Source organism: Mustela erminea, chromosome 13, assembly GCF_009829155.1.
Source record: "Mustela erminea isolate mMusErm1 chromosome 13, mMusErm1.Pri, whole genome shotgun sequence".
In the NCBI taxonomy this organism is placed as follows: domain Eukaryota; kingdom Metazoa; phylum Chordata; class Mammalia; order Carnivora; family Mustelidae; genus Mustela; species Mustela erminea.
The window spans coordinates 23702327-23725412 of record NC_045626.1 but is presented as its reverse complement, the minus strand read 5'-3'; the positions used below and the strand labels follow the sequence as shown (position 1 = coordinate 23725412).

Genomic DNA, 23086 nt, shown 5'->3' with positions numbered 1-23086 from the left:
GCAGGTGGGGAGGTGGGCAGGGAACAGGACCACATGCGCGCTGGGGAAGCTGGCTCTCCCTGGTCCGCCTGCAGTGCGGCCTCCTACCTTTCCGTTCTTGGGAGCCCAGGCTGGCACGCTGCTGCCACAGGCGGAACAACTGGAGCCACCTGGGGCCAATTAATGAGAGGGTCTCGTCGCTCCTCTTGTCAATCTGGTGTCCTATAATGTGGTCTGAGTAGAGGGGGATTAATCGGCCATCTGCTGCATATTGTTTTCAATTCACGTAAAGGTCTCTCTTATTTGAGTCTTGCCATAAGGGAGATTTGCTGTCTCTTACCCGTGTCTCTTGACTGAAGGGGCTTTGGGTCATATTGGGAGGACATGCCCCTTCCCGCTGGGCTACATGATTCAGATGCCTCTTCCTATCTTTGCAGTTATGGGACCTGGGACCCCAGCAGAGATAAAACAAATATGTCAGGAAAGGATAATAATATACTTGTGAGTAAACGTTGGATTTGCTTCTGAAGTTCCTGGCAGCCTGATCTAAGAAGAAAACATGAAAACAAAAACATAGCAAATTTCCTGGTTTTTTTTTTTTGTTGTTGTTGTTGTTTTTTAACCAGGAACCTGGTTTTTTAACCAGGAACCTGTTTTTTTCTGATTATAAAAATAATAAGTACTAATTTTGAAGCATAAAGAAAAATAGAAATTTAAGAAGTTTTCCTATAACTTTGAATTTTTATTTTTTATTTTTTTTAAGATTATTTATTTATTTGACAGAGATCACAAGTAGGCAGGGAGGCAGGCAGAGAGGGGGAAGCAGGCTCCCTGCTGAGCAGAGAACCTGATGTGGGGCTCAATCCCAGGATCCTGAGATCATGACCTGAGCCAAAGGCAGAGGCTTAACCCACTGAGCCACCCAGACGCCCCCTAACTTTGGATTTTTTTTTTAATTTTTTTTTTTTTTAAATTTATTTGACAGACAGAGATCACAGGTAGACAGAGAGGCAGGCAGAGAGAGAGGAAGGAAAGCAGGCTCCCTGCTGAGCAGAGAGCCCGATGCGGGGCTCGATCCCAGAACCCTGGGATCATGACCTAAGCCGAAAGCAGAGGCTTTAACCCACTGAGCCACCCAGGCGCCCCTAACTTTGGATTTTTAAAAAAAATATTTAATTTATTTATTTGAGAGAGTGAGAGAGAGCATGAGCGGAGAGGGGGCGGTGCAGATAGAGACTAGATTCCAAGACCCTGGGATCACGACCTGAGCTGACTGCAGACACTTAACTGACTAAACCCAGATGCCCCTAACTTTGGATAATTTTATGGATTTCATTCCTCCCTTTTCCTTTGCATATAATGTATATAATAAATTTATGACCTATTTTTAATAGCCTGATTTTTAAATTGATTCATTATGAGCATTATTCCATGTCATTAAAAGAATTCTTTCAAAACCTTCTACGGCTAGGCAAGAGCAATACTCTGCCGTGAAGATATACGATAATTTACTTAACAACTTCCTTATTGTTTGGTATTTATGCTGTTGCCAACATTTCCCTACCATAGATAAAGCTGCCCTTGGGCCTAAATCTTTGTCAGTATCTCTAATATTTCCTTTGGCTAGATCTCTACAAGTGAAGAATGTAGGTTAAAGCTCAGAGACATTTGAAGGCTCTTAATACATACACGCTGACAATAATTTTTGAAAGAACTGTCTATATTCCATGCCTCCTCTCCTCAGCCCACCGTCATCTAGCTTTTGCCCCCATCAGTAAGTCTGGAATGGCTCTCACTGAGCTCACTAATGACCTCTTGTTGAAAAATTCATGTTTTTCAGTGTCATCTTTCTTTTGACTTCTCAACAGCATTTGCACTGTCAGCCACTCCTTCTTGGTTCTCCTTTGGTTCATTATCACATCTTCCTGGGCTCAGGAATGATTTTGGCTCCAAGTAACAGAATACCCCACTGACAGCGACTGAAATAAATAAGGATTTATTTTGCTTGTACACAAGAGGATAATTTATGGCTGCTAAAATTGGCTTAGTAGCTCACTGATACTAGGGAGAGCGTCCTTGAGATTCTCTTGGCCTTCGTCTCACGCTTAGGCCTTACTATCACAATGTGGCTACTGCAGCACCAGGCATCACATCTACATTCGTGGCAGGAAGAACAAGGGAACCTCTGCCTCCCTGCAATCTTTTAATTCAGGAAAGGGAGCTCTCTTTAGCAGAATTCCCATTACGTTTCATTAGCCAGAACTGGGTTACATATTGGCCTTTAAGTCAGTCATGATTCATCTTCTGGGGGCCTGAGAAGGTGTTAACCTCCTGAGTAAAAGGGATCTCAACCCCCTATCTGAACAAATCACTGTTGTCTTAGTAGGACAAAGGGGGAGGGCAAGATGTGGAAAAGGGCTTTGCAGGGGCAAGGGAGAGAGAGAGTTGCCGGAGTTGGTAATTTTAGGTTCTCTCCTAGACCCTCTGTTCACTGGACTTGCTTCCCCAGGAACCTTAACCACAAACAGACTCTCCTCCTATCCGCATTGTGATATTACTTCAAAACTTATCTTTCCAGCCCAAAGTCCCACCTCCCCCCGGTCCTTCTCCTTTGATTGCTCCAATAGCAATTCTCTCTGTAAGTGTATTCAGATCTTTCCATCCCAAACCCACTTTCCCATCTACCATGACCTTTCCCAAACTTGTCCCAAGAGCTTTCAATTGTGTCTTCACATCAGAACTTTTTTTTTTTAACTTTTTTGTTTTAAATGAACTTTAAACAGAAAGACATGATAGAAAACAACTTGTCTTGCCTTGTGCTCTGCCTCTTCCTTCATTAGGAAAGTGGGAGTCGGGGCTACGCCCCTGTGGGGATCTTTGGGACACTGAGAAACAGAGTGAATCTTGGTGTCAGCCTGGGATTCCCGAAGCAGATCCCAAGACAAAAGCTTCTATGTCATTATTTATTAAGAAGTCCAGTCCTCCTCACCCCTCGTCCCACCGAAGAGGAGTACAGTCCTGCCAGACAAGCCGGAGTACGAAGAGAAAGGGAGCACGGCAGAGAGGGAAAGGGAATAAGCAAGCACTTTCAGGATCCAGCACAACCGATTGCCTGATCTTGTTGGGTCCTCTACTGAGGGGCCACGTGGGCTATTGCATTCTGGAGAAGGTGAAAAGAGTTCATCTGCTGGCTTCTGGAACCCACTGGTGACAGCTTCACCCAGCGGGTCTTAACTTCCCTGTCAATTTCACACAAGGATGTACACTGGGTTTCTGCAGCATCACTTAGCCCAGAGGCAACAGGGAAGCCCCAGGGCAGGAAGTGAGGTAAAAAACACGAATAGGAGGTGAGGAGCTATCCCAGGTCTCTGAGCGCAGACGGTCCCTGAGCTGGACAGCCAAAATAAGGTGAGACCTACAGGGATCGAACGTGGCACCCGAGAAGTATTTGATAGGGAAGGCGAGCGCTCCCATTATACAGATGAGAAAAGTACAACCGAGAGAGGGCAAAAGCCTTGGTCAGTGATACAGAGTTGCTTACTCTCCAGCCACTGTTCTTTGATCATACTATGCTGTCTTTGCATGGTCTTTTGGCAGCTCTTCCCTCTTGACGACTCAAGAAAGCATAATCAAGACTCTGACCCTTCTCTATTGAGTTTCCTAAGTGGCTCTGGCGCCGCCTCCCTCCATCACATCTTAATTAGAATATTATTTTATTTATTTATTTTGGTCAGCCAGGTTCCTTTATAGTAAGGGAGAGCAACTCTGTAAAAGCAACATTATTATCAACCACATCTGCCAATAATAGGTGGGGGCTCTCCTCCTGTGGCCCAGAATTGGATTGCAGCCATCCTTATTTAATAAAATACTGGTAATAACTGTAAACCAAGACTGATGTACCAAAACTTAGAAGAGTACTTTATAGCTTCACATGTTTTTTTAATATTTCAAAGGGCCTCATGTCCCCTTTTGTAATTGACAGGGTATAAATCAGGCATAAGTATAATCATCATAAACAGATTTTCTTCTGGAAGACAAAACCAAACTGGGAAACAGGTATGAACAATTCATAAATCCACTGTGTGTTTTTCCCAATGCCACCAAGAACTCAATTTTGAGTGGACGTTGACTGGTTTTCCTACAATTTAATTCAATTCCAACACTATCTAGAGATGGTATCAGTTCCCTCAGATTAATGGCTTAGTCCCACAAGACTGTACCCTCTGCCCACTTCAGATTTCCATAACCCCTGCCTGGAGTTCCAATAATTTGCTGGAGTGGCTCACAGAACTCAACTTTAACATTCATATATGTTTATCAGTTTATTACAAAAGATACAATAGAGGCACCTGGGTGGGTCAGTAGGTTAAGCCTTGATTTCAGCTCTGGTCCAGATCTCAGCATTCTGAGATCCAGCCCCAAGGCATTTTCCATGTCCGGCTCTGTGGTGGCAGGCTCTGTGCTCAGCCAGAAATCCGCTTCTCTTCCTCTCCCTCTGCCCTCCCTCTCTAAAATAAATAATCTTGGAGCGTCCGGGTGGCTCAGAGGGTTAAGTGTCTGCCTTTGGCCCGGGGCATCATCTCCAGGTCCCAGGATGGAGCCCTATGTCAGGCTCCCAGCTCAGCAGGGAGTCTGCTTCTCCCTCTCTGCTGGTTCCCCTGCTTGTGCTCTCTCTCTCTCCCTCTCAGTCTCTGTATCTCTCTCAAATGAATAAATAAAATCTTTAAAATAAATAAATAAAATAATTTTTAAAAATATTATTAAAAATATCATAAAGGTTATAGATGAACAGTCAGATGAAGAGATACATAGAGCTAGGTCCAGAAGGTTCCAACGCAGGTGCTTCTGGCCCCGTGGAACTGGAGTTCACTGTCCTCCCCACTACCGAGTGTGTTCGCCAACCCGGCAACTCATCAAGTCTTACTTACTGTTCAGGTATAGGGTTTCATCTTTCCAGAGGTTGGTAGGTGGGGCAGAAAGTTCCAGACCTCTAATCACTAGGTTTTTCCAGTGACCAGCTTCATCCTGAGGCTATAGGTGGGGCCCACCCTAAGTCATCTCATTAGAATAAACTCCAAGGGGTATCATTGACACCCCTTATGAATGACAAAGCACGCTCTAATCACTCAGGAAATTCCTAGGGTTTGAGGAGTTCTGTGCCGGGAACCAGGGGCCCAGAGCAAATATATTTCTTACTATATATCACAATCAAAAAATCCTATTGGTAGTTCTATGGAGAAAGACCGTCATTTGTACCTCATTTTAGATACTAGCCCTTCCTGAGGATGGTTACTCTATTGTCTTAGTCCGTTCCAGCTGCTATAACAGAATACCAGAAACCCGGTGGCTTATAAACAGCAAAACTTCTCCCAGTTCTGGGGGCGGGGGAGTCCAAGATCAAGGTGCTGGCAGATTTGATATCTGGTGAGGGCCTACTTCCTGGCTCACAGAAGCCTGTCTTATCACCGTGCCCTCACCTGACAGAAGGAGTGAAGGGAGTTCTGTGGGGTCTCTTTTCCCGAGGCAGAAACCCCATTCCTGAGGGTGCCACCCTCCTGAAGTCATCACTTTGCCAAGGCCCCACCTCCAAACACCCACAGGTTGGGATTAGGTTTCAACAGATGCATGGGGGGAATAATACACAGTATTATAGAAACAATATTTCAAAAACATCATATTGTAAATACCCTAAGCCAGGTGGCATGGCATTTTCCTGCTCAATGCAGCAACTCCCCACCCACTGTATCCTCCAGGATCACTGAAGACATCAGCTCCTCTGGCCGGGACACCCTGGTACAGCTGATGGGTTTCTACTCATAGGCAATAGAGGAAATGCTGGTACATATTCTCCCCACTTGAAGAAGTCTTAAAGCTACCTGATGACCTTCCCACCCCCTGGGCTCTATGTGGTTATTTTTTTCTTACCCTATCTAGGCCAGCTGTTTCTTTGGGAAACATTTCTTCTGTGGGGGTAAAAATAAGGAATAAACTGTTCCCTAATAACAGCATCCATAGAAGAACCCCATGTGATTCTGATGGGAGGGAGGGTGTCTAGATAAAATATCCCAGTTCCTATTTATTCCGCTGGCATTGTGCGGTAATGGACTCTGATATTAAAATGCATATTTCACACCCTCGTCCCACAATTTGGAGGACAGCCATTCACTATGCATGAGCCATTCACTCATGCTCATCACACGGAGAAAATTACATTTTCCCAGTTGCCAAATGGAAGAGATAAATTATCTCACGTGGACAACCACATTGCTCCCAAGAACAGTTTCACAGACCCAAGACACTGATCTAAAACACCCAGGAGGGAGGCTAGGAGCTCTGCTGGTGTTGTCCTGAGTCAGTCTCCTTATTCAGACCCACCAGACTCTCAGCCTAGTGGGCTCAATGTGGTGGGACATTTGCCGTTCTGGCTTTTTTGGACAAAATGAGAATCATTGGGGCTTCATTCCTCCTTCCTAGAAAAGATGTTATAAAAATGAATAAATTAACGGAGTATTTCATATTTATGCAAACCCATTGAATCGATAATACTTATTTGTAATGAAAATTAAAGAAGCAAATGTTAAAATGTTCCCTTTGGGAAACGTACACAGGAAAGTTCCCACAGATGCACACACATTCGCTTGTTACAGACTCTCCTTATCCTTACCTATTCTTTTAGGTTAATGAAGGTCCAGACAACTGACCTCTTTAAATCGGTAAGTAACCTTAAGGTATTACCTACGTACATGTGATTAATAGCATTTCTCTCTACCTAATAATTAGAGCTAACATTTATCACCCTGCCTACGGCCATCACTGTTCTACCCACTTAATGCATTTTCTGATATGATCCTACAATTAAAAATCTTTGTGTTTTGCCCACGTTACAATTAGCAGTTACATAAATCACCCGTTAATGCTTTCAACAGTTATTGGGCACCTATTACACACCTGGAATTGCCCTAGGCCCTGGAAGCAGAAAAGGAGAGGTGAAGAAGAACTAACCATAGGATACAGCTGACCCTATAAAGTGTCAAAGTACGATTCTTGCTCAGAAGGCTTTGGGAGCTGGGAGAAGGGAGGGCTCTTGGGCCGCTAAAGCCGCTAGTGACCTCATTATACACTATTTAGGTTATCATATTTTTTTCTATGCTTAGAAAAGTGTCTCCTCAGCCATTCCACTGGGGAGAAACGCATTAAGAGACACACCTAATCGGTATGGACCCCTTTAGATTCGCTGGAAGGCGGCACCTGAACACTGGTTATTACCAGCGTTATGTCTGGTGGCCTCTCCTTTCCTTTTCTCTGGCTTCCAAAGCCCGGCTGCCTTCTGTTACCTTTATCCCGGCCCTGCAAGTGAGCATAGGTCCACAGCCCAGGCGACCCGCTCTGAATCCAGGGCAGGCTCTGGGCCCGTGCACGTGCACCCCGCACCCCCTCGACTCTCCGCCCGGTTCCTTCTCCCACCCATCCGGGTCTCCCTTGGCCCGGCGACGGCGAGCGACAGTACGGCTCCAAACCGGCCACCTGGTAGCCGCCGGCTCGGTCTCCCCTGGCACCCCCGCCCCTGGCCGCTGCAGAGGCGCCGGGCTGACCCGGCTGGGAGGCCCGGTTTCGCCTGGGGCTAGGGAGAACCCCGCTTCCCGCCGCCCCATCCCGCCGGGGCAGAGCCCGACGGGTGCCCTTCCCCGGGCAAAAGTGAGGACGGGCTTCTAAGGTGATGGAGGACTCCTGAGGACGTGCGCCGAGGCGGGAAGGCCAGACTACCCCGGGACCGCGGCTCGACTCAGAAAACGCGGGCGCCGGGCCCCTCAGGTGAGGCTGTCTCCGCGGGGGGCTGCGTGGGAGAAGGGCCCTGTGTTCTGTGCGCGCCCGGCCGGGAGGCTGGAGAGGCGGGAGCCCGGCGCGCGAGGGAGGCGGCCGCCCCTGGCGGCCCAGACCCGGCTCCCCCGCGCCCGCCGCCGCAGCAGGTGGGGGCCCGGCGGCCCGGGGGCGGGGCCCGGCTCGGGGCGGAGCCGCGGCGGCGGCGGCGGCGGCGGCGAGCGCGGGGCTGTGCGGGCGGGGGCCAGAGCGGAGCCGGAGCCGGAGCGGGAGCGGGAGCCGGAGCCGCGGGCCGGGGTGTCCGGGCGCCCGCGGGAGCTCGCAACGCGCCGGGGCTTGGACCGGCCTGGCCGAGCGCGCCGGCGCCGCGACCGCAGACAAAGGCGCCGCTCGCGCCCGGGCCGCCGCGCTCTCGGGCTGTGCTTTGGGTAAGTGGCTCCCCCTCCGCTTTCTTTCTTCTCCTGCCGCCTACCCCTCTCGGAGTTCGGCGGGCTCCGGAGCAGCCGGGCGAAAGGAAGAAATGCTACTTCCCCGTTCTCACGGTGCCCCCACCTCACCTTAAAAAAAAAAAAAAAATCCGAACGGAAAACCAGGCAAATACCAAACTAGCGAGTTTCCGCGCGGGGGTGTCTCCCGCGAGACGGACACGGCCGCCCCCTAACACCCCTTCCTCGGCCAGCCGCGCGCCGAGGTTGTCGCTGGATCTGTAGTCCTGACGGGAAGGTTGCCGCTGGGCATCCCCGGGGGGTGTGTGGGGGAGGAGGCTTTAGGCACCCGACGCCGTGGAGGGGACCCCACCCCCGCGGGCAGTTCCGTGCGTCTGGGGGCGCCGAGGGACGGTTCGCACTGCGAGTTCAAATTCGGATCTGGGTTGTGGGGTCTGCCCCAGTTCCCTAGCATCTTTCCCTCCAGCCTCCTTCGCGCTTCGTTCAGGGTTAATATAGCGCCCCCCCGCGCCCCCCGACCGAGGCGCCCAGTCTGCCCTCCCGCGGCCCCAGGGCGAGGGCTCGGGGCTCCCGAGAGAGCGGGGAGGGAGGGAGGGAGGGAGCCCCGCTGCTCTCCCCGGCTCTGCAGTCCCGAGCCTGAATCGGCTGCGGAGGGAAGGCGGCTGCCGGCCGCGGGTCGGGTTTGACCACGCAGCCCGGTCCCGGGCCGGCTTCCCCAGCCTGTTCCCGGGCTGCTCTCCATCGGAGACGCAAACGGAAGCCTCGCTGGCGTTTGCTTTTGTTCTGCCCGCAACTCTCCCGAATCCGAGGAGAAGCCAGAGTGGGCGGAACCCCCCGGGAGCGGGCGGTTGCGGGAGCTCCAGGTGCAGCCTCGAAGTGGTATTTGGAGGCAGCGGCCGGTTCGCGCGCCTGGGTGGGGACCGGGTCGCGATCGCTCGTCAATGCCCGGCAGCGGGCGGTGGGTCGGCGGCTCTGGAAAAAGCGCGCGGAGCGCCGCGGCCGCGCGCTGTCACGCGCCTCTCCGGCTCTCTCGAAAGCGCTACCTCCAGACGCGCATTTCCATTCATGGATCTCTGCCTGGGATTTGACTGATGTCACCTCTGCCCGGGTTCTCTGAGCGAGCGTCTACTGCTATTCGATGTAATAGCCATTTACGGGGGGCCTACCATGGGCAAGGCAGAAGTCCTACGATCATCTTAATTTAAAAGATTTATTGAGCATCTACTACGCACAAAGTAGGTGTGTTACAAACTTTTCAGTTTAGCCGGTATTTATTGAGTGTTTACTGTATTCAAGGTAGTTGTGCTGTGACCTTATTTTAATAGATATTTACTGAGCACCTTCTGTGTACAAAGGTTTTTTGTTATCGTGTGTGTGTTCCTGAAGGATTTCCCAGCCTACTTTTGGGGGGCATGTGGAAATAAGGGAGAGAGAATGTGCCCTTGGACCCTTGAGTCTTCCCTTCCTGTAGTAAATTGCATTTTAACCTTTCTGGACTGCTTGTCATGTGGTGTAGGAGGAGCTGGTGTTCTGCCCTCCAGGTGGAGGGGTCAGAGGGGAGCAGGGCAGAATAATGAAAAGACGGGCTCAGGGACCCCTTTCCAATTCACTTTCCTTATACTGAAAAAGAAAAAAAAAAGAAAGAAAAAAGAAAAAAGGCAGTTCTTTGGGGCAAAGCACCATGTTAGTTATTGTGGTGAATTAAAAGTTAATAGGGCAAAGCCTTGACACTCAAAGGGATAAGAATCTGTGGTGCAGACAGAAAGACAAACAAAAGGGACAGAAAGACAGACAAAAGGACAATCAGCTAAACCAGGAACAGGGTTGGGGGAGGCACAAAGATAGCGAAGATAGGGTCTGCGTGAACCTTCCAGCCCCTAGTTTCAAAGCAGGTGGGGTGAGCCTATCTTTAAAATCCCATCATTTGGGGGCCTGGGGACTCAGCGGAAGAATCAGATGGTCCTTCCTGCTGAGAGATTTGATGACTCCTATGACTCTGATCCTTTTGGGATCCAGAGACACACTGGAATATCCAAACTTGAAGCAACCTGCGGGTCATTAGTCTATTAGCAAATATTTGAGCACTTACGTTTAATACAGGCTGCTATCTGGGAAGTAAACCCTAAGATGTATTCTGTCCTAAAGGACCTAACAGAGTTCTTGAGATCAACATGTAAATTGACTGTTTGCATAGCAAACTTGAAAAAAGCCAGGAGTATATTCTTCCTAGAATTTGGCAAAGAAAATCTTGCACTCATGAAATTGTGTCTTTCTATATGTCTAGTATGTTCATCTTTTTACCTTGGCCTCCAGTAATTCCTGGTAACTGCTTCATCCCAACTTCGTGGTACAGTGATCTTTTTCTTCTCAGATTATCTCCAGCTTCCCTCTTAAATTCTTTGTAAAGGACATTGTCTTATATTTGTTATGAATTTGAAAGCCCCCTCAGATTCTTTCTGGAATTAGGCCTGTTATAAAAGATATATAGGAAATAGGTTGTAAACTTTCTGTGCATGGCATAGAGGCCCTATAATTCAGAGCAGAGGAAAACCCCACAGAGGGTGAAATCAGGAATGTACAGAGATAACATGAACTGGCCTTGCGACGTGGACTAGGACTCGCATGGGCAGAAAAGACCTCGAACCAAGGCTTCCTCCCAAATTGAGAAAAATGGTGGAAGCAAAGGTGTGAAGGAAAACCAACCAGGAATTTGATAGCTCTTCCTCTAGAATAGTTTCATTCATTCACAGAATTGCTGCCTGAGCATTTTACTGTGTCCATGACTTCGCTAGAATTCAGGAGTCAGGAGCTCGGCACAGTTTGGGGTTCACTGTGCTCCCAGCGCTGGTGAGGACCTTTCTCTTCTATTTGCTGCAGGGACTGCACTGCATCCCTGCCATTCTTTCCGGCATTCCTGGAGTTTTTTCACCTGAGCTGAACTTGATTGTAATCTTCTTCAAGGCTAAGAATGTGACTTTTTTTTTCTGTCTGTGTCCCCACCTCCCTGCAGGCTCAGGCATGGTCTATAGGTGACATTTCTCTCCAAAGGCCATATTGCCCATTTCTTTACACTTTCCCTCCCTGTCCTCTCTTCCTCCGCGTGCACCCCTTGGAGCTGCTCAGAGCCTTTCCCTGTATGAACACTACAGGGGAAAAACAATCTGTCATCAGTCACTTTCTCTTGAATATGAATGTAGGTCACTGTTCATTTTTCTGGGAGTCTTTGCACTTTAAACCTCATTATGGAATGAAAGATTTTGTCCACCATGAGAGGATTTCAAGCCCAGACAAGTGGGTGCTGGAGGGAATCGGGTCTTGGTGCTCCTGGAATCACACCACCACCTCCTCGTGCAGCCACTCTTGGCCTGGCCGGTCCTCGCAGTCCTGAGAGTCCAGAGCTTTTTACCTGAGTGTGGTGACTAAAGTCATAGCAGCTCCGCCTGAGCTTCCTGTCTACCTGACCTGCACTTGCTCTGGTGTTTAAAGGTCAATCGTTTTCCAAACAGACCTTGCTTCTCTACCCGTCTACACATGCTCATTATTGTAAGGGGGGATTCTCAACCTGAGCGCCACTGATGTTGCGGGCTGAGTAATACTTTGTCATGGGGGTGGTCCTGTGTGTTGCAGGGTGTTTGTCACTATCCCTGGCCTCTACCCAGTCCGTGCCAGTAGTGTCCCCGCCCCCCTCCGACCCCCCCCAAGTCATGACAATCCGAAATGTCTCCAGTTGTTGCCAGATGTTTGCTGGGGAACAAAGTCACCCCTGATTGAGACCCACTGTTTTAAGGGGATATTGGTGAATATGTACCATATGTACCATTCTCTGTACCTTCTTACTTTCCTGGGAGAGGCCTTATTTAACATAACTTGGTTCTTTTCAATAACGGCGACTTAGTAAATGTGAAATTAACTTCGTGGAACTTCGCCTATGAATCATTTCAGAAATCAGCATAACATCCTTTGTCATCTCACATAGTCTAATCTGCTCATGGCATTAAGTCAGTCTTTTGAGGCAAAAAAAATAAATAAAATAAAAATTAAAAAAAAAACCCCTCAAATTCTTCCCCCAGCATGTGGCTGATTAACATACCAGACCTGTGGGCCACAGAGCCACCCCTGGCAGCCACCACTGCCCACAGGGTCATTCTGGCTGCTGCTTGGGCAGTGACTGTTGCGCAGCAGTGGGGAGGGATGTGGGGAGAGGATCTAGTTCTGGTGGGACAGGATGCTTATGTAATTTAGGAGTCCTCTTTAAGCAAAATGACCAGGAATGACCAGGTGAAACTGTTGCTAGAACATTGGAAGGATTCTGTAAGAGGGATTTCAGTTTCATTATCTTCGAGTAAAGCTGCTGCCTCTGGGAAAGAGGAGAGGAGTGACAGGACAGCTGTGGCAGTAAGAACAGGAAAGTAAAGACTTTCTTCTACCCATGACTGGAAAGAGCTAAGAGAATCTTCTCGAAGACTTGACTTAGCGTGGATCAAACTAGAATTGTTAGATGCAGGGTGGCCTGTACTTCTGTTACTGTCTGTTCTCGGAAAGAAACTCTCATAGGTTCAGCAATTCCAGGTCAGTACCCACACTATGTTTGTGGGGCAAGGTTAGTTCAAGTTTAGCAGGAGGCTATGTGAGTTCCTCTAGTGGATAGAAGTACCTTAACACGCATTGTAAACGAGTTTGGCCCAGTGCCCAAGTTATTGATTCAGAAAGTGAATGAAACTCTTTTCCAGCATATTATAATGGTATGGGGAAATTTTACAGTAAGATTTTATTGATTCATACTTCTATTATAGTCATGCTTCTATACCCAAGACTGGAATGAGGCTTCTTGTATTCCAACAGGCTAGATAGGAAATGCCTTTTGGGGGCATGGGTAGGCAAATAGTTGAAGTATTTGAAAACTTAAGATAATAAAACAAACTAGAAAAAAATCTCTGTATTTCAGACTTTTCATTCACCCAGTCTTTTTCCTTAATCTAAATCAGCCTACCTTCAGTGAGGAAGAGAAAGTGCTATGATTATAGGTTTAGTATTTAAATGTGCCTGACTGTATGTAAAGATGAACTGTCAATAAGTCAATGTCTAGATTTAACAAAAATAAAAAGACTCTCTACAAGAAGATTTATTGTAGGAGGGTTTTAAAAAAATAGCTATTTTTCCATTTGTGTTTAAATGAATTTGATTTTTATATAGAGTTTTTAAGAGTCAAGATCTGTTTGGAGATTTTGGGTCAAATCTGCATGCAAGCACAGAGATTATAACCTGCAAGGGATTTGGGGGACCAGTGAGCAGCTCTCTTTGGCCAATTTTATAAATGGGGAAACTGAGGCTGAGAAGTTAAGTGGCTTGCCAGGGTTACACAGAGGTTAGTGCCAATGCTGGGCAAGGGGTCAGGAGTTTGTCCCATCCCCTTTGGCATTTGTTGTCACTGGAATATTGTTCTGACTTCCTGGTTGCTAGAGCATATTAGTGGAAGGGAGGTCCACGCAGAAGAGTTTCTAATAATCTAATTGATTAGATCATTGATCAAATTATTGATTATATTATAGATTATTGATTAGATTGTTGATTAGATTACCGGGTCATCTAATCCTGGTAGCACTAACCTTTAATTCACACTGATAACACCTGTGCCAGAGGTGTGTGTGCATATGAGTAGTATTGAAAAAAACCAGGAAAAAACAGAGAGTTGGATTAGTGGAATGAGATTATTTTACAGAACTTCCCACACATGGAGTGGTGAGTATGGTTAATAACACTGGACTGTACATTTGAAAGTTATTAAGGGAGTAGATCTTCAAAGTTCTCATCACAAGAAAAAAATATTGTAACTATGTGTGGTGGTGGATATTAACTAGATATATTATATTTCACAGTATATACAGATTCACAGTATATACAGATACTGAATCATTACATTGTATACCTGAAACTAATATAATGTTTTATGTCAATTAGATCTCAAAAATTTTTTTTTTAAAGATTTTATTTATTTATTTGACAGAGAGAGATCACAAGTAGGCAGAGAGGCAGGCAGAGAGAGAGAGAGGAGGAAGCAGGCTCCCTGCTGAGCAGAGAGCCCGATGCGGGACTCGATCCCAGGACCCCGAGATCATGACCTGAGCCGAAGGCAGCGGCTCAACCCACTGAGCCACCCAGGCGCCCGATCTCAAAATTTTTTTAAATAAAAAGAACTTCCTTTAATGCTCTTTGATATTATCTTTACAGTAAATAGTTAGAACAAAAATATTTATTTCCCTATTTAGAAAAGTACTACGTGTGCATTATGGGAAGTAGCAAAAAAAGTCCTACCATGATCCTTTGACCCAATCATATTTTGCTATGTTTTAGTCTTTTTTATCCTCAGCTCAGTTTTTAAACACACTTGAGATCATACTGTACATATAATTGTAATTCATATATTTTTTCAGTTAATATTATACCAATTTCTGTATTTTTTTTTAAAGATTTTATTTATTAATTTGACAGAGATCACGAAGAGGCAGAGAGGCAGGCAGAGAGAGAGGGGAGAGGTAAGCAGGCTCCCTGCTGAGTAGAGAGCCGGGACTCGATCCCAGGACCCTGGGATCATGACCTGAGCTGAAGGCAGAGGCTTTAACCCACTGAGCTACCCAGGCACCTGCAATTTCTGTATTTTTACAGACTCTCTATAAACATGACTTTTTTTTCCCCAAAGATTTTTTTATTTGTTTATTTGACAGACAGAAATCACAAGTAGGCAGAGAGGCAGGCAGAGAGGGTGGTGGGGAACACAAGCTCCCTGCTGAGCAGAGAGCCCAATGTGGGGCTCGATCCCAGAACCCTGGGATCATGACCTGAGCCGAAGGCAGAGGTTTTAACCCACTGAGCCACCCAGGCACCCGCAATTTCTGTATTTTTACAGACTCTCTATAAACATGACTTTTTTTTTTCCCAAAGATTTTTTTATTTGTTTATTTGACAGACAGAAATCACAAGTAGGCAGAGGCAGGCAGAGGGGGTGGTGGGGAACACAAGCTCCCTGCTGAGCAGAGAGCCCAATGTGGGGCTCGATCCCAGAACCCTGGGGTCATGACCTGAGCTGAAGGCAGAGGCTTTAACCCACTGAGCCACCCAGGCACCTGCAATTTCTGTATTTTTACAGACTCTCTATAAACATGACTTTTTTTTTCCCAAAGATTTTTTTATTTGTTTATTTGACAGACAGAAATCACAAGTAGGCAGAGAGGCAGGCAGAGAGGGTGGTGGGGAACACAAGCTCCCTGCTGAGCAGAGAGCCCAATGTGGGGCTCGATCCCAGAACCCTGGGATCATGACCTGAGCCGAAGGCAGAGGCTTTAACCCACTGAGCCACCCAGGAGCCCCTGTAAACATGACTTTTAATGGCTACGCAAATCAACACTCTGGAAGCCTGTTAATTGCAGTATTTTGTTGTTAGTGAACGTGGTTTTCTCCCAGTTTCTCACTGCTGTATTATTGCAATGAACAACTTTGTGTTCATACTTTTTCTATAATTTGGATTCTTTTCTGGGTATACATTTCCAGGTAGTGAAATTACTCAACCAGGATTGGAAATGTACCATGCTAACCAATTGTGTTCCAAAAATGGAAATGATTTTACCACATCATTGATAGCATAGGGTATTTTATTTTATTTTTAAAGATTAATTTATTTATTTGAGAGAGAGAACAAGAGAGTGAGAGAGTGCAAGCACAGAAGGGAGGGGCAGAGAGAGTCCCAAGCGGACTCCGTGCTCAGTGTCGCACCCCACCTGGGGCTCGATCCTGAGACTATGACCTAGATGAAACCAAGAGTCAGACACTTAACTGACCGTGCCTCCCAGGTGCCTATAGGGTATTTTTATTTCTAAAAATTATAATTTGGTAAGTGGAAAATATGCCACTATGGCTTTCATTTGCATTTTGGTTACCAATATGGCTAAACATTTCTCAATAGGATTGTTACCTGTTTATATCTTTTTTATCTATTTTTCTATGTGGGGTTAGTGGTTTAAAAAATTCATCTGCACGTATAAAATCCATTTTTTAAAAAGGAAAGACAGGAATGCCTGGGTGGCTCAGTTGGTTAGGTGACTGCCTTCCACTCCGGTCAAGATCCTTCCACTCATCCCCTGATTGAGTCCTGCATTGGGCTCCCTGCTGGACAGGGAGTCTGCTTCTCTCTCTGACCCTCCCACTTCTCATGCTCTCTCTCTCTCTCATTCTTTCTCTCTCAAATAAATAAATAAAATCTTTTAAAAAAGAAAGGAAAAAAGGAAAGACAATAAACTTCTGATCTGGATATTCGATGAAGAATTCTGTCCAACCCTAATGTTCCACAGTTCCAACATACTGTGCTGTATGTTGTAACATAGGTGCTGTCTTTTAGGTTAAACTCTCTTTGTTCATAGTGGTGGAGATGGCGTCTTTGGTTCCTGAAACAAAGTTGGGTGGACAGTTGCTTGATCCCCTGGTATTGACCGGCATGTAGTGAGCACTTATTTAGTGCTTAGTACTTAGTACGTCACAGGTGTTAATTCTCAGTCCTTCACAGCTTGTGAATTGGGAACTGTTTTACCGTATCAGTTCATGTATGAGGAGAGTGAAGCACAGAAAGGTAAAATAACCATAGTCGGCTGTTCTTTCAACACTTTTTTTTTTTTTTAAGGTTTTATTTATTTATTTGACAGAGATAGAGATCACAAGTAGGCAGAGAGGCAGACCGAGAGAGACAGAGAAGCAGGCTCTCCACTGTGCAGAGAGCCTGATGTGGGGCTCGATTCCAGGACCCTGAGATCGTGACCTGAGCTGAAGGCAGAGTCTTAACCCGCTGAGCCACCCAGGGGCCCCTCCCCTGTTCTTTCAGAAGAGTTCTGATCACTGATGCTAATGCAGGGGGCTGTTCTCCCCACACATTGAGGCAAATCTTGGACACCAGCTGATTGTCCTGCAATTCAACTCAATTCCTACTCTTTATCTACCTGGAGAAGGCAAGATCCCACCGGTTACAGGCTCCAGCTCATAAGACTACCGTCCACCTCAGAAGCCAGTTGCAAACTTGTCATCCCTGCTTCTGATGGACTGGCTGTAAATCAGGGGTTCCCACCTCGTACTCTGTGGGTTCAGTGAATTTGTTAAAGTGGTTCAGAATTCAGGAGACTATTGACTCATTAGATTACTGGTTTATTACAAAGGATATCTAAGAGTATGAATCAGCAGCATGATGAAGAGATACATAGGGTGAGGTCCCAAACAAAGGAGTTTCTATTCACATGGAGTTTGGGGCCAGGCACAGTGGTATGTGGAAGCATTCAGGTTCCCCAAACAGGAGCTCTCTGAACCCCTTCCTTTTGGTTTTTTATGGAGGTTGCATCACAGGGGCATGATTGATTAAATCATTGGCCATTAGTGACTGATTCAACCTCTGGTTCCTCTCCCCTCCTCAGAAGTCGGGGGAGTAGGGCTGAAAGTTCCATCACTTTATTCATGGTTAGTTCCCCTGGCAACCAGGCCCTTCCCTTAGGTACTTTCCAAGAGTCACCTGATTAACGTAAATCCAGTTGTGGTAAGGAGTGGGACTTTTTATGAATAACAAGCTACTTATTTCACTTTTTTGGCTGTGAAGTTATTTCAAGATCTGAGGATAAAGACCAAATATTATGACAAAAGTTGTTCCCATTGCTCTTTTTGTCAGGAGATCTCCTAGGTTTGGGTGCTGTGAGCCAGGAACTGTGGACCTGAATAGGTTTTGGTCATCTGAATGGCCAAATATATATTTTTCATAAATCACAACATTGCAACTTTTAACCAGGATTATACTATCTCTGGGTCTTCAGTAAGGTGACCTGCTTCAGTGGTGTAGCTGCTCTTTGAAGGAGCTGAGCTTAGGTTTATTAGCAACTTCCTCAGAATTCTCTTGCCTATTTCTGGGAGAACTTTGTTTTGTAAGGTCATTTTACTATCTTAAATTTCCTTACTATAACTTCTTTGTCTCTTACCCTCTTTTCCATATTTTCCATCCTTTTTATGTCTCCTAGCGACATTCTGATAGTTCTTCTAACTTGTCTTCTAAATCACACTGTGTCTCTTCAGCTGTATCTAATCTGCAAATAAAGCCATCTGTTGTACTCTTAATTTTAGTAACTGAATTTCAGTTCTAAAATTTCTAGTTCTTTTTCAAGTCTTTAATGTTACTTTTATGTAATTCCTGTTTCCTTGTTTTGAAATGTTTAAGCCCAACTTGTACCTCCATGACCATAGTTAAGTATATTTGTTGTACATTCTGTGTGTCATAATTTTTCCATCTGGAATACTTATGCATTTGTTCTTTCTGTTGTTTGTTCTGATTATCATGCTGGTTCATATTTGTGTTATATGTGCCTGATTATCTTTGAATGTGTGCTAGATATTGTTTGAAAAAATTTGCATAAATATCATCTCATCAATTTTAAGATGTACTCCCCCGCCCCCCCCCCACACTTCAATCTCTGAAATTCAGATGTGGTTTACACTTGATGGAGTTTTATATTTATAGTTGGTACCTAAAATAGGAGCTACCTAACATTTTTTCTTTTTCTTTTTCACTGGTACCTAAAATAGTAGTGCAGTCATATAATTAGTGATATTTAAGATCGATGAAATGTAATAATTTGAGGCTCTGAGTGATCCTGGTTAAAAATGACAGGAGTTTGAGAGAGGATTAAATAGCTTAAATAGCTTCTTCAGGATTTTTGGGGTACCAGGAATCCTGGATCAGTGTGAGGACTTAAGATGTTTTTAGGTCACCCGTATGTCTGAAGTCAGACCGGTTTGTTTTTTCTCACTCCTAGGGTCCTAACCGTTAGTGTGAAGTGGTTTACCAGGCCTGTCGCCTAGGGATGCCCTGGCCCCCTGACTGTGAGGCCGCGGGAAGTGCTGCTGGGCTTCTAACTTCCTCTTTTGGATTCACGGTCCATCTGACCCGGTGAAAGTAGCCCCTCATACCCAGGCCCCCATCTCTGTACCTCCTTTTCCCAGATCTTAAGTCTGAAGTCCCTCCCCATCTTGTTAGCTTTAGGAAAAAGTTTTAAAAAATATTTCCTGTAGGTTTCTTTTTGTGTTCATTGGGAAGTTTGGTTCAAATTACCCAGTTCACTGCAGCTGGAGGAGGCAGAAGTGAGTCTGATCTAGCTTAGAGACAGACAGGAGAGGAGCATAAAGCACCTGCTGCCCTTTGCCTGCCCATGGCCAGAGAACTTTCTCCACCACTCCCAATATGTCATCCTGGTCCTAGCTGGAAAGCTGAGGTTGGGATGAATGCATTCCTGCAAACTGCCTCCAGCTAAATGTAGATCTGTTTCCCTACATAGAAGAGACCAGTCCCTTAGGCTTTTCCTAATAAGGCAGGTGAGCTGGCAGAGAAAGCGGTTGCAGGAGTGGCATCTGGAGCCCCATCAGTCATCTGTCTCCATCTGGTTTCTGCCTTCTCGTCCACAGCGGCCTGCAGGAAGATGCGAATTTAAGACCAAGGGACACGATAAGGGACGAAGATGCTTTCTATCCGGGCAACTGTTAAGAAGGAAAGCGAGTAGACTGTATTTTAGCTAGGTAACATTTCTGCCATTCGGCCTGGTCTCTAGCATTTCTAGATGGAAAGCAGAATATTTCACCCATGGCCAAGTCTAGTCCTTGTAGAGACTGAACTGTTTATGTCCCTGCTCAGGAGTCAGGGTGGCCTTTCCAGGGGACTCTTGTTGAATCTTATGTTTCCAAAGAAGCTTACGTAATCCTTCCTGGCTTTCAGAAGTCACATGCTTATCCATGTGTTCTCAGGATCACCAGCCAAATATATTTTCACCAACTTTGCTCCAATTCTCATAGATGTTTTTCCCCAACCTTCCTGAAGACAGAGAATTTTACAGTGGAAAAAATACATTTTCTGAGTTCGAAAAGGTGGGGCATAGAGGCACAAAGTGGCAGGAAGCCCCTCTCCACCACCCACCTTAGCAGAGCATCCATTGCCTTTTTTTGAGGGAGACTCTAATATTTATTTTGGGGTCCCTTTCTCCCTGGGAACCTCAGAGCTGTCCTCTCAGAAAATTGCTATCAGCCCAGGAAAGCACGGTCTGCTCTCACTGTTCAGGTGTGTAGCATTTGGGTAAAACAAGGAAGGTCTGGCCATTAGGGATCTGCCTCTCTGGAAGGGGCTTGTTTTGTGGCAGGGTATCTCCACCAACTCTTTGGAGATCACGGAGATTTTTTTTATATTCCATGATGATATATCCAGCTTATTTTTATTTTACTCTTACAGCATTTCACACACAGGAAAGATTTTATATATATATATATATATATATATATATATATATACACACACACATACACGTATATATGTATATATATATCTATATATCTTAGTTCACTCTTAGCTAGAAATAGAAATCCTCCAATTGGGCTTTAATAACTGTCCTTAAAGGAACGAAGCTATCATTCCACTCCCAGGTAGTTCTAGACTGTGACTGGGGCCTTTGGAAGAAAGGATAAATGACTTAATTAATTTTGAAGAAGAAAGCTTTCTATTCTCCCAGAAAATGAACCCTTTCATGATTATTTTTAGAGGCAAAATTACTAGAAAGCCCCACCAGCCGTAAGAATTTATGAACCATGATGTCTGAAATCTCTTCAGGCTGAAATGAAGTAAATTAATTCCTGCAGTGTGATTCACTTTAGGGACAAGTCCACATTTCTTTTATTTATCGGTAAACGTAGGCTCTTAAAAGTTTTTTCTAAAGAGGTATAGTTAGTTTGAGATTCATCAAGTCTAGATCTATATTCCTATGGTCAAATTTTCCATTAATTGTAATTTGAGTTTTTTTCCAGCCATTTTGAGACCATTTTGTCTGCTAATAAGAGATAATATGCTACAATTTCAGTAACATATGTGAGAACCATGGGGAGTTCAGACAAAGTTAGCCAAGCGAAGCTCTGTACTTGTCATAGAGACCAGGACATTGCCTTCTCTGTATGGTGGCAATGGCACTTTTTACCAAACATTCAGAACTTTTTAGACGATTCAGAACAATAAAGCGTTACAGCGTTTCCAACAGGAAAAAAAAAGGGACAAAGAGATTCAGAAATCTGAAATGATTTTATTTGTAAGAGAAGAATCAGGAAGATAATTGCAGTAAATCTCTTTAGAAGAGGACGTAAGACATAGGTAACAATAGAGGAACTATACTCAACTGCTTTGAGCTTTCCAGATTGGAGGAGAGAAAGGAAAAATGTCTTGACCAGTTATTACAGAGTTTTAATGCCCATCGTGTAGGACGCTGAAGAGGACTCGAACATCCTACCCATCTGCTGTGTAATAAAGCCAGTGAAATGTGTGCCATCAAAATGACAGAGAGAAATGTAGGATGTACAGAGTAAGGAGAAAGACCATTATTTAACAGTATGAGTGAGAGTATGTCTGATAAATGGTCTTGGGCATGTCATGGCCTAAATAAGTGTTCATTTTTTTCTATACTGTACCATATCCTTGAGCTGAATGGAGAGTAAAGACAAATCAAAAGACTTAGGTCCTTATTAATTTTGTTGGATGAAGGATGACAGGGAGAAAATGCTTTTGGTTCATTAAACTACAATGTGAAAATGCTTTTGGTTTATTAAACTACATCAGTTAAAAGCTGAAAGTCTTGTTTTTAAATTTTTGTGTATGTCTTCATTCTTCAAAAGTTATTCAGTGAATTTGTTAATCCTGAACCCCTCCCCCTGCCCCCTCTTTTTTTTTTTTTTTTTTTTTTTTTTTTTGAGCCATCTTTGAAAGTGAGCCTGAAATGCATTTATGGAACAAAGGAGGTAAAAAGAAAAAAAATCCCTTGACTTCTCTATTCAGTTTATTCAGAAACAGATCCGTAGAACCAAAGGTTTATCGGTCCTTTAACGGCTGACTTTGCTCTTATTTAACCAACAAACAATGCAGTGTTTTGCCCTGCACCCCTGAATTCAGGAATTGGCTCCCATAACATATTAAGTAACTTGCTCTCTTTCCCCCTTTCCCATTGGTAAGAAATAATAATAGCATTATTATTTATCATCCCTAAAAGCAATGTCTGATTTCAGTAATCTAAACCTATATTGCCTTAAACTGAGATTATTTGAAATGAGATCTTTCCTCTCTAGTAATAGATACCTGGAAAAGAAGGTGTCTAGCTCTAGATAGGCGGGGCAGATACAGGACCGTGTACACGTACAGTGATGATTATGTGCTACATGCAAGCTTTTTTCTGGAAGGACACAGAAGCCATTGTTAGTAGTGGTAAAGTAAGAAGCAACCGGGGACTGAAGAGGTAAGGGAAAGGATTTTTTATTTTATACCTTCTTATACTGCTTAAAAAGTAAGCACATATTTTTATGTAAGAAATAAGTAAGGGGAATTAAGAAGGTGAGAAAAAGGAAAGAAGCCGCCGTAGGAGATCCCATCAGCTCTGAGTTTTATCTCCAGAGGCCTTTCTCAGTTGGAAATTCTGGTTTTTACAGATCACCAGATCAAAATTGTTAGGGACACGGGCTCAAGTAGATCTTCCTGGCTTTGTGTAGCACTGGTGTCTTCTCTGAGCCTCCCAGTGGCCTGTCCAGGACATTGCGTCCATATTGTGTGATACCCACTTGACAGATGGGAAGCCTTGAGTTTGGGGAAGATGGGTGGCTGGTCTTAGGCCACGTTGTCAGTGCTTGGGAAGTTTAGAACTAGGAGCCACGTTCATTGTTCCTTTAACCCTAACTTTACTAGAACCCCCCCCCCTTTTTTTTTTAAACTAGAAACTTTAATAGAAAGAACTGTTCTATTGCTTCTGGACATTCTT

The 23086-nt window shown here is 45.1% G+C and overlaps 1 protein-coding gene across 3 annotated transcripts in view; it reads left to right on the top strand.

The window, feature by feature from the left end:
- The first annotated feature begins 8034 nt into the window (after positions 1 to 8034).
- The window catches only part of MAPK4 (mitogen-activated protein kinase 4), a 146028-nt gene continuing 130976 nt past the window's right edge, over positions 8035 to 23086 (top strand). For all 3 annotated transcript variants that reach the window (XM_032310885.1, XM_032310882.1, XM_032310884.1), the window contains exon 1: positions 8035 to 8225. The gene's annotated coding sequence lies outside the window, so the exon portion shown is untranslated. The remainder of the gene's footprint in view (positions 8226 to 23086) is intronic.